We start from the raw sequence: 8795 nt of genomic DNA on the forward strand, positions 1-8795 counted from the left end.
GCTATTTTGCAAGTTCTCCCACTTAGAAATCATGGAGGGGTCTGAAATTGTCATCGTAGGTGCATGTCCACTGTGAGAGACAAAATCAAAAAAAAAAAATCCAGAAATCACAATGTATAATTTTTTAACTATTTATTTGTATGATACAGCTGCAAATAAGTATTTGAACACCTGAGAAAATCAATGTTAATATTTGGTACAGTAGCCTTTGTTTGCAATTACAGAGGTCAAACGTTTCCTGTAGTTTTTCACCAGGTTTGCACACACTGCAGGAGGGATTTTGGCCCACTCCCCCACACAGATCTTCTCTAGATCAGTCAGGTTTCTGGGCTGTCGCTGAGAAACACGGAGTTTGAGCTCCCTCCAAAGATTCTCTATTGGGTTTAGGTCTGGAGACTGGCTAGGCCACGCCAGAACCTTGATATGCTTCTTACAGAGCCACTCCTTGGTTATCCTGGCTATGTGCTTCGGGTCATTGTCATGTTGGAAGACCCAGCCTCGACCCATCTTCAATGCTCTAACTGAGGGAAGGAGGTTGTTCCCCAAAATCACGCAATACATGGCCCCGGTCATCCTCTCCTTAATACAGTGCAGTCGCCCTGTCCCATGTGCAGAAAAACACCCCAAAGCATGATGCTACCACCCCCATGCTTCACAGTAGGGATGGTGTTCTTGGATGGTACTCATCATTCTTCTTCCTCCAAACACGGTTAGTGGAATTATGACCAAAAAGTTCTATTTTGGTCTCATCTGACCACATGACTTTCTCCCATGACTCCTCTGGATCATCCAAATGGTCAAACTTAAGACGGGCCAAATTGGCAAACTTAAGACGGGCCTTGACATGTGCTGGTTTAAGCAGGGGAACCTTCCGTGCCATGCATGATTTCAAACCATGACGTCTTAGTGTATTACCAACAGTAACCTTGGAAACGGTGGTCCCAGCTCTTTTCAGGTCATTGACCAGCTCCTCCCGTGTAGTTCTGGGCTGATTTCTCACCTTTCTTAGGATCACTGAGACCCCACGAGGTGAGATCTTGCATGGAGCCCCAGTCCGAGGGAGATTGACAGTCATGTTTAGCTTCTTCCATTTTCTAATGATTGCTCCAACAGTGGACCTTTTTTCACCAAGCTGCTTGGCAATTTCCCTGTAGCCCTTTCCAGCCTTGTGGAGGTGTACAATTTTGTCTCTAGTGTCTTTGGACAGCTCTTTGGTCTTGGCCATGTTAGTAGTTGGATTCTTACTGATTGTATGGGGTGGACAGGTGTCTTTATGCAGCTAACGACCTCAAACAGGTGCATGTAATTTAGGATAATAAATGGAGTGGAGGTGGACATTTTAAAGGCAGACTAACAGGTCTTTGAGGGTCAGAATTCTAGCTGATAGACAGGTGTTCAAATACTTATTTGCAGCTGTATCATACAAATAAATAGTTAAAAAATAATATATTGTGATTTCTGGATTTTTTTTTTTTGATTATGTCTCTCACAGTGGACATGCACCTACGATGACAATTTCAGACCCCTCCATGATTTCCAAGTGGGAGAACTTGCAAAATAGCAGGGTGTTCAAATACTTATTTTCCTCACTGTATATATATATTGTTATGTTTATATTTATTCAATACTATTTTTTTGTGTTATAGTACATTTCTAGGTATTTCTCGGTAGTTAACAAACATGGAAAAAAATTTAAAGGACAAACACTATTAATAAATATCGGGTGATACAAAAGTCATGTATAATAATTATAAAAGAGTTTGGATGTAATTTAAGTTGTTGTACTTGACTTGTACTACCCCAGATAGCACATGTACGTCTCCGAGATGTCTGTTTTAGATCTTTTCACTTGTAAAGCGTAACAATGTAATCAACATCTTAAAAAGATCAGATTTACAAACATTCTAAATCATAAACATCTCAAAGACATCTGCTGAACGTCCTATTGACATCCAAAACATACTTATTGCCATACATCTTATAACTGTATTGCATTTTACTGATCAGCTCAGGCTTTCAAATGCCTTGAAGCCGTCATAACAAAACCAGACAGAAAAGAGCCATTTGCAGTGTTGCAGGAGTTGCTGGTCCATCTCCTTTCATCACTTATGGAGTTCTGGAATTCTGCTGTGGACTTATATGTGGTCCTTCCAAATCCTGAATATTGGATTACAGTGTTGATTCCAGGTGATTCTACTGGCCTGTTAATCAGAAAGAAGAAATCAGTTCTGAACAGTGGCAGAGCCAGGAGTTTTTACAGGGGTGGCCGGGCATTGTCCAGCAATCAGTCTGTGGTGGCAAATCGTCTAGGGTGGGGTTCGTATCATTAGACATGTGGGGTGTATGGTGGTTGTTGGTGTAGAAAGACTTACTAAATTGTGCCCAACTCAAAATATGACCAAAATGGCAATTGCGAGTGTTATGGCCAGGCTTCATTCCATGGTGGCCATGGCCACCCCTGGCCTCCCCTAGCTCCGCCCCAGGTTCTGAATCACTGACTAAGGTATCATTCAGAATCAAGCATGTGACTAGCACAACCAGTTATGTTGAATGGATTGGCAAGATATAATAATAAAAGAACAGCTGCTGATGGCAAAGAGTAGTTGGCATCCCAGGGGTAACACTTATACAGTGCCTCACATTAAACGTACAGTATGTAACAATTTTCATGTAATATTCGTGTTTTTTTTGCCAATGTGTGAACGGCTTGTAACACGGACTTATTAGGTTGCCTATTAAAGCCTGTAGACTGATTTTCATGTGAAGGGAGCAGGTCACTTTTGCCGAGAAAATCCAAAGGATGTGACGTTTATGCGCGCTCCCGAGAGTCTTGCCTCAGTAATAGCTTCTCTTTCACTTCAACAGATAGTCTACAACACTAGGTAACGTTATCGTAGAGATGTTATCCAGCAAACGTCCGGCCACCATTACTAGAGTAACTCAAACTCAGAGTGAGCCAAAAACAAATATTAAATAAATTGATCTACTGAATCCCGTCTGGCTAAACGGGAACATGATCGTAGTTGAGCGATATTATCTAGTGAGTGAACATTCAAATGGCAGGGCATTTGAATTCTGGAGGGAGCTTTGTTCGGTTGTGGGGATCAAAACCGACCCTGAATTGGCGTTCTTCTTATTGGAGAGATAAATGTACATAACTGCAAATGCATGTGAAATATAGTGCCATAAGGATTGATCGGTGTCATTTTAGCTAAACTACAATAACACAAGAAATGAATGCTAGACAATGATCAAGATCATGCAAAAATCTCCATTCATTAGTGTAACGTAACTTGGTCAAACAGAAAATATATACATTCTATTATTATAAAACAATAGTGTATCAATATATCAGAATAACTGCTGTTATGAAATCACATCAATACTGAATTGTGTCAACATAATTATAATGTACAGTCTATTTTAAAAAACGTTACTCTCATCGTCAACCAGATTTAGCTAACAGCTATTGATAATGCTGGCCAGCTAGCTAACGCCGACATATGCTTTCGTATAAATGCAGTCAATGTATCACGCAAAGAAAAGTGATTACTTCAAACTACAGTCTCACATTGTCAGACCGATATTCACACTTTGTTTTAGCCCTGTTCCAGCACTGGAGAGTCAAATATAATATACAGTCTCAAAGTTTCTAGTAAAACAATCATAACTTTGCATGATGCCGGCGAATCACGCTGTCTCTTTGTACATTACGTCATTGTTTTGGATGCTCACTAAATCACATCCCTATGGAGTGTGTGTGCAAGCATGAGCACGAGCAACAGGTAGCTGCTGCAGTTCACATAACGGCCACAGGTGTCACTAAAAACAAGAGTTTCTGAATCTTACAAACTGCACCTTTAAGGTTGGAGACATTGGTGAGTTCAATACTGTCACTGTTACAAAGTGAATAGTCTAAAGGTAGATTGTGTGCTGAGCAACTTACTTTCATCTTCTTTTCGTGTTTCTGTAGGTTCGATAACAGCAGATCGGCCCTTCATGGATTGATCACATCTCTGCCAGTTTCTCCATCAGCCGGTGTTTCATTATCTCCATCCAGGATTCCATTAGTCAAGCAGAGACACACCTTGCACCACCAGCTGTGCAGAGCAGTGAGTTATAGTTTGCATCTTTTCAAATAATTAACATGAAATATTTGGATATACACTCACTTAGCGCTTTATTAGAAACACTTTGGTCCTAATAAAGTGTCCGACGTGGTCTTCTGCTGTTGTAGCCCATCCACCTCAAGGTTCGATGTGTTGTGCATTCAGAGATGATATTCTTCTCAGCACAATTGTACAGAGTGGTTATCTGAGTTACTGTAGACTTTGTCAGTTCAAACCAGTCTGGCCATTCTCCGTTGACCTCTCTCAGCAACAAGACATTTCCGTACACAGAACTGGCGCTCACTGGATGTTTTTTGTTTTTGGCACCATTCGGAGTAAACTCTAGAGACTGTTGTGCATATAAATCCCAGAAATCCTCAAACCAGCCCGTCTGGCACCAACAATCATGCCAAGGTCGAAATCACTGAGATCACATTTTTTCCCCATTCTGATGGTTGATGTGAACTGAAACTCCTGACCCGTATCTGCATGATTTTATGCATTGCACTGCTACCACACAATTGGCTGATTAGGTGTACTGGTGTTCCTTATAAAGTGCTCAGTGAGTGTATTGAATTCATTCAAAGTAATTGTCAACTTTTTCCTTATGCATCTTGAGAAAAACATTTTACGGAATATTTTTCAATTCCTTCCATGTGCGTGCCAGGACAACTGGGAGCAATTTTATAATTTATATATATATATATATATATATATATATATATATATATATATATATATATATATACAATTAAATATTAATTATTTTTTTTAATTTTAAAACATGCAAAACATCCCAATGATTCTGCAAGTAGGATGTAAACTTGTTAAATAAAGGGTAGGTAAAATTCAGAGCACAAATACTGTATCATATTATGCCATACAAAACACCCATGATAAAATAATGAAGTATTACTTTAGACATTTTTTTTAACAATTCTTGGTGGTTGTAATTTCATACCACACTAATGTAATGTATATGTGTATTTTTATAGGAATTTTGCACCAGATTGGATTTGGTTTTTGATTTCACCCTCAGAAGTTGACGTATATTTGTACTCATCGTTCCTTGTCTATTAAACATAATACAGTGATATTAAATATAAAACCGACACCTTACCTGACCCCAACAAAGCAGAGCTAAAGACAAAAATCTACTCAACAAATAGAAAATCGCCAGATGGAATAAAATTCAGAACACCCTCGTGCTGAACCCGTTTTTCCTTATTTCATCCCAAACTATGGTGAGTTGGATTCCAGGAGCCCCAATCTTAGTCTTCCTGTTCGTCTTTCAGAGACACGAGTCAATTTGTACCTTGTTGGTTCGCTTGTTTTATGGGCAGGAGTTTGGGAAAATTTGGGAGGAGTTTGGCAGGTGTCATCTAACTTTAACATTCATATAACCTTCATTAAGTCTCATTAATAGTCATCCATAAAGGACCACTAATACCATTCTGCTAGTAGTCACAGTAATGTCCTTTTAATGTAACTTATGTACTCTTCTGTCTGCAATGTTGAGATTATTTGAGTATTTCTTCTAAATGTTTTATGAAAGATTTTTACGTTGATGATAAGGTACTACCTTACTTTTTGCTGATTAAGTAAGTGATAAATAATAGTATATAATAAATATAATATATCGAATTGCTTTCATACATGAGCCAAATAAAGCTTAAAGTTAGAAATGTGAATGTGAATTTTCAGTGAGCCTCGGCTGTGTTTTGTAAATAATTTGCTGTCTGTTGTCTGTCAACAATAACCTCATGTCCTTCCCACTTCATTTAAAGCTTAATTCCCACTTACACCACCTGTGCACAGCTGAGGGTGCCAAAAACGAACACTTTACACATGAATATTGCATGAAGATTTCATTAGGATTGGTGAACAATTTATTTTTTGAATAAAATGTTTGACTGATGTCCAGCTGGTGTCATTTATTTGTAGAAATACATTTCTTAAAAATAGCTGGATTATATCTTACTATATTGCTATATATATATATATATCCAAATGGATCTATCAGGATTACATGTATGTTTAGGACAAGAAAAAAAATCTTAAGTATTCTAAAAAACAATTGGACCCACTTAACATTAGGTGTGTATGTACTTTAATTTTAAAAGCTCACCCTTCACACATATTGTGCAATAACTGCAAAAATATGTTATGTTTATATATATAAATAATAATAATTATATATAATATATTATAGTATATTTATAGTCAAAATGTTCAGAAAACCCCCCAAATATAAAAAACATAAAGAACATTGTATGTTTATAATCTTATGATATACGGACATTTTTCCTAAATTTGTAAACATGTAATTCTGGTTCTGTTCACTCTATCTCACTTTGAAAAGTCTTACTTTATTCCACTAGATGGCGGAAAACACTAGAAATATATTTTTCTTCTTTATCACCTTCCATCACAATATACAGATCTGAAATGTAGATGGCGCTATAACGCATTTCCATAGACATTCAGTCTAATGTTCAGTTCAAGCACCACCCTCATTGTTTTAGCTCAATCTAGGCATCATTAAATCCTCCTCTTTGTGATGATATATAACATTTTATCACCATATATTTCTGATGATTTGTTTTGCATGCTTTTCCTTCTGGATGGCATATTTTGTTCTGGACATCTAAGATATAACATTGCATTATTCAGCTAAGCAAGCTCACAGACAAGTAAAAATGGCTCATTTATTTTTTAAAACTGCCTAAGGTAAAAGCAGATATAACATTTTTGGCTACTTGGGACTCACACTCTTGGGAGCATAAAACAGATATTTTTATTTGATGAGTTACAAAAATCATATATCACATTGTGATTCTTTTGAAAATCTTTTGAACTGTGGTATTAACTGTACAGCCACATTCCTGTGAATGGGAGCTTTCATTTGATATAAGACTTGTCAATTTAGCTGCTAAGTGAAGGACTTTTACATAAACATTTGTTCCGCATTACCTCTAGGGGGCGCTAATTTGCGACGCGAATGATTTGAAGCCTTATTTTGTTATTTTAAGGAACATAAATGCAGAGGTGATTGTTATTTCGGAAAAGTTCAGATTCTAGGCTTTCAAATAATACCTCATACGTGTGACTTATATATATGGAGACTTTAATGTTTTAAGCGTAAACGTTTTTATGCAATATAGCGCCCCCTTTAGAGTTCAAGGGGTTAAGAATTTGAAAAAATGTACCTACTATATACATATACTGAATGTTGTTGCATTGTACTTGCATTTGATGTATCTGCATTTAATTACATCCATAGTAACCTTACCCCTAACCTAACCCTTACCCTAAACCTTAACCTAACCCAACCCTATTCCTAAACATAACTGTACTTCAACCTCAGTAGCAGCAAATGTGAATTTTGTGAGGATTTTGCTGAACAATATGTAGTTACACAATAAATAAATAGTATTGTTTGTATTTTGGAATTTGGAAATGGATAGGCAGAAGTGTTTATCTGAGGTCAATGTGTAATGGTGGATATACAGTGAATTCAGAAAGTATTCGTACACCTTCATTTTTTCACATTTTGTTATGTTGTAGCCTTATGATAAAAGCTTTAAAAAAAAAAATCTGATTAATCCACACTCCATACCCCATAATGACAAAGAAACCCCCATATTTTTGATACATTTGCAAATTAAAAAAACAAAAAAGAAAAAAAAACTGAAATATCACATTGGCGTAAGTATTCAGACCCTTTGTTATGATGCTTGAAATTTAGCTAATTAGCATCCCATTTCTCTGGATCATCTTTGAGATGTTTCTACACTTTGTTTGAAGTCCACCGGTGGAAAATTCAATTGATTGGACATGGTTTGGAAAGACACACAGCTATCTAAATAAGGTATTATAGCTGAAAATGCATATCAGAGCAAAAACCGAACCATGAGGTCAAAGGAAATGCCTGTAGAGTTCAAAGACAGGATTGTGTCGAGGCACAGATCTGGGGAAGGCTACAAAAAATGCTGCTGCTTTGAAGGTTTCCAAGAGCACAGTGGCCTCCATTATTCTCAAATGGGAGAAGTTGGGAACAACCAGGACTCTTCCTAAAGCTGGCCGCCCAGCTAAACTGAGCAATCGGGGGAGAAGGGTCTAGGTAAGAGAGGTGACCAAGAACCCGATGGTCACTCTGGTTGAGCTCCAGAGATCATGTGAAAAGATGGGAGAAACTTGCAGAAGGACAATCATTAGTGCAACACTCCACCGATCTGGGCTTTATAGCAGAGTGGCCAGACAGAAGCCTCTCCTCAGTGCAAGACACATTAAATCCCTAAATCTACTCTCAGACTGTGAGAAACAAGATTCTCTAGTCTGAAGAAATGAAGATTTAAATGTTTGGCCTCAATTCCAAGCATCATGTCTGGAGGAAACCAGGTACCACTCATCACCTGTGCAATCCCATCCCAACGGTGAAGCATGGTGGTGGGAGCATCATGCTGCGGGGGTGTTTTTCAATGGCAGGGACTGGGGACTGGTCAGGGATGAAGGAAATCTGAACGCAGCAAAATATAATATCCTTAATGAAAACCTGGTCCAGAGCGCACAGGACCTCAGACTGGGTCGAAGGTTCACCTTCCAACAGGACAATGACCCTAAGCACTCAATGCAAGAGTGGCTTTGGGACAACTCTGTGATTGTCCTTGAGTGGCCCAGCCAGAG

At 38.0% G+C, this 8795-nt stretch overlaps 1 long non-coding RNA gene across 1 annotated transcript; it reads right to left on the minus strand.

Annotated features, from left to right (window-relative positions):
- Nucleotides 1-1625: 1625 nt before the first annotated feature.
- On the minus strand, nt 1626-4780 carry LOC127643461 (uncharacterized). Its single transcript, XR_007970521.1, has 3 exons — nt 4173-4780; nt 3947-4100; nt 1626-2201 (listed from the first exon to the last, which is right to left on the minus strand). It is a non-coding gene; the product is annotated as an uncharacterized LOC127643461 (long non-coding RNA).
- Between the last annotated feature and the right edge of the window lie 4015 nt (nt 4781-8795).

Source organism: Xyrauchen texanus, chromosome 5 (genome assembly GCF_025860055.1).
Source record: "Xyrauchen texanus isolate HMW12.3.18 chromosome 5, RBS_HiC_50CHRs, whole genome shotgun sequence".
NCBI lineage: Eukaryota > Metazoa > Chordata > Actinopteri > Cypriniformes > Catostomidae > Xyrauchen > Xyrauchen texanus.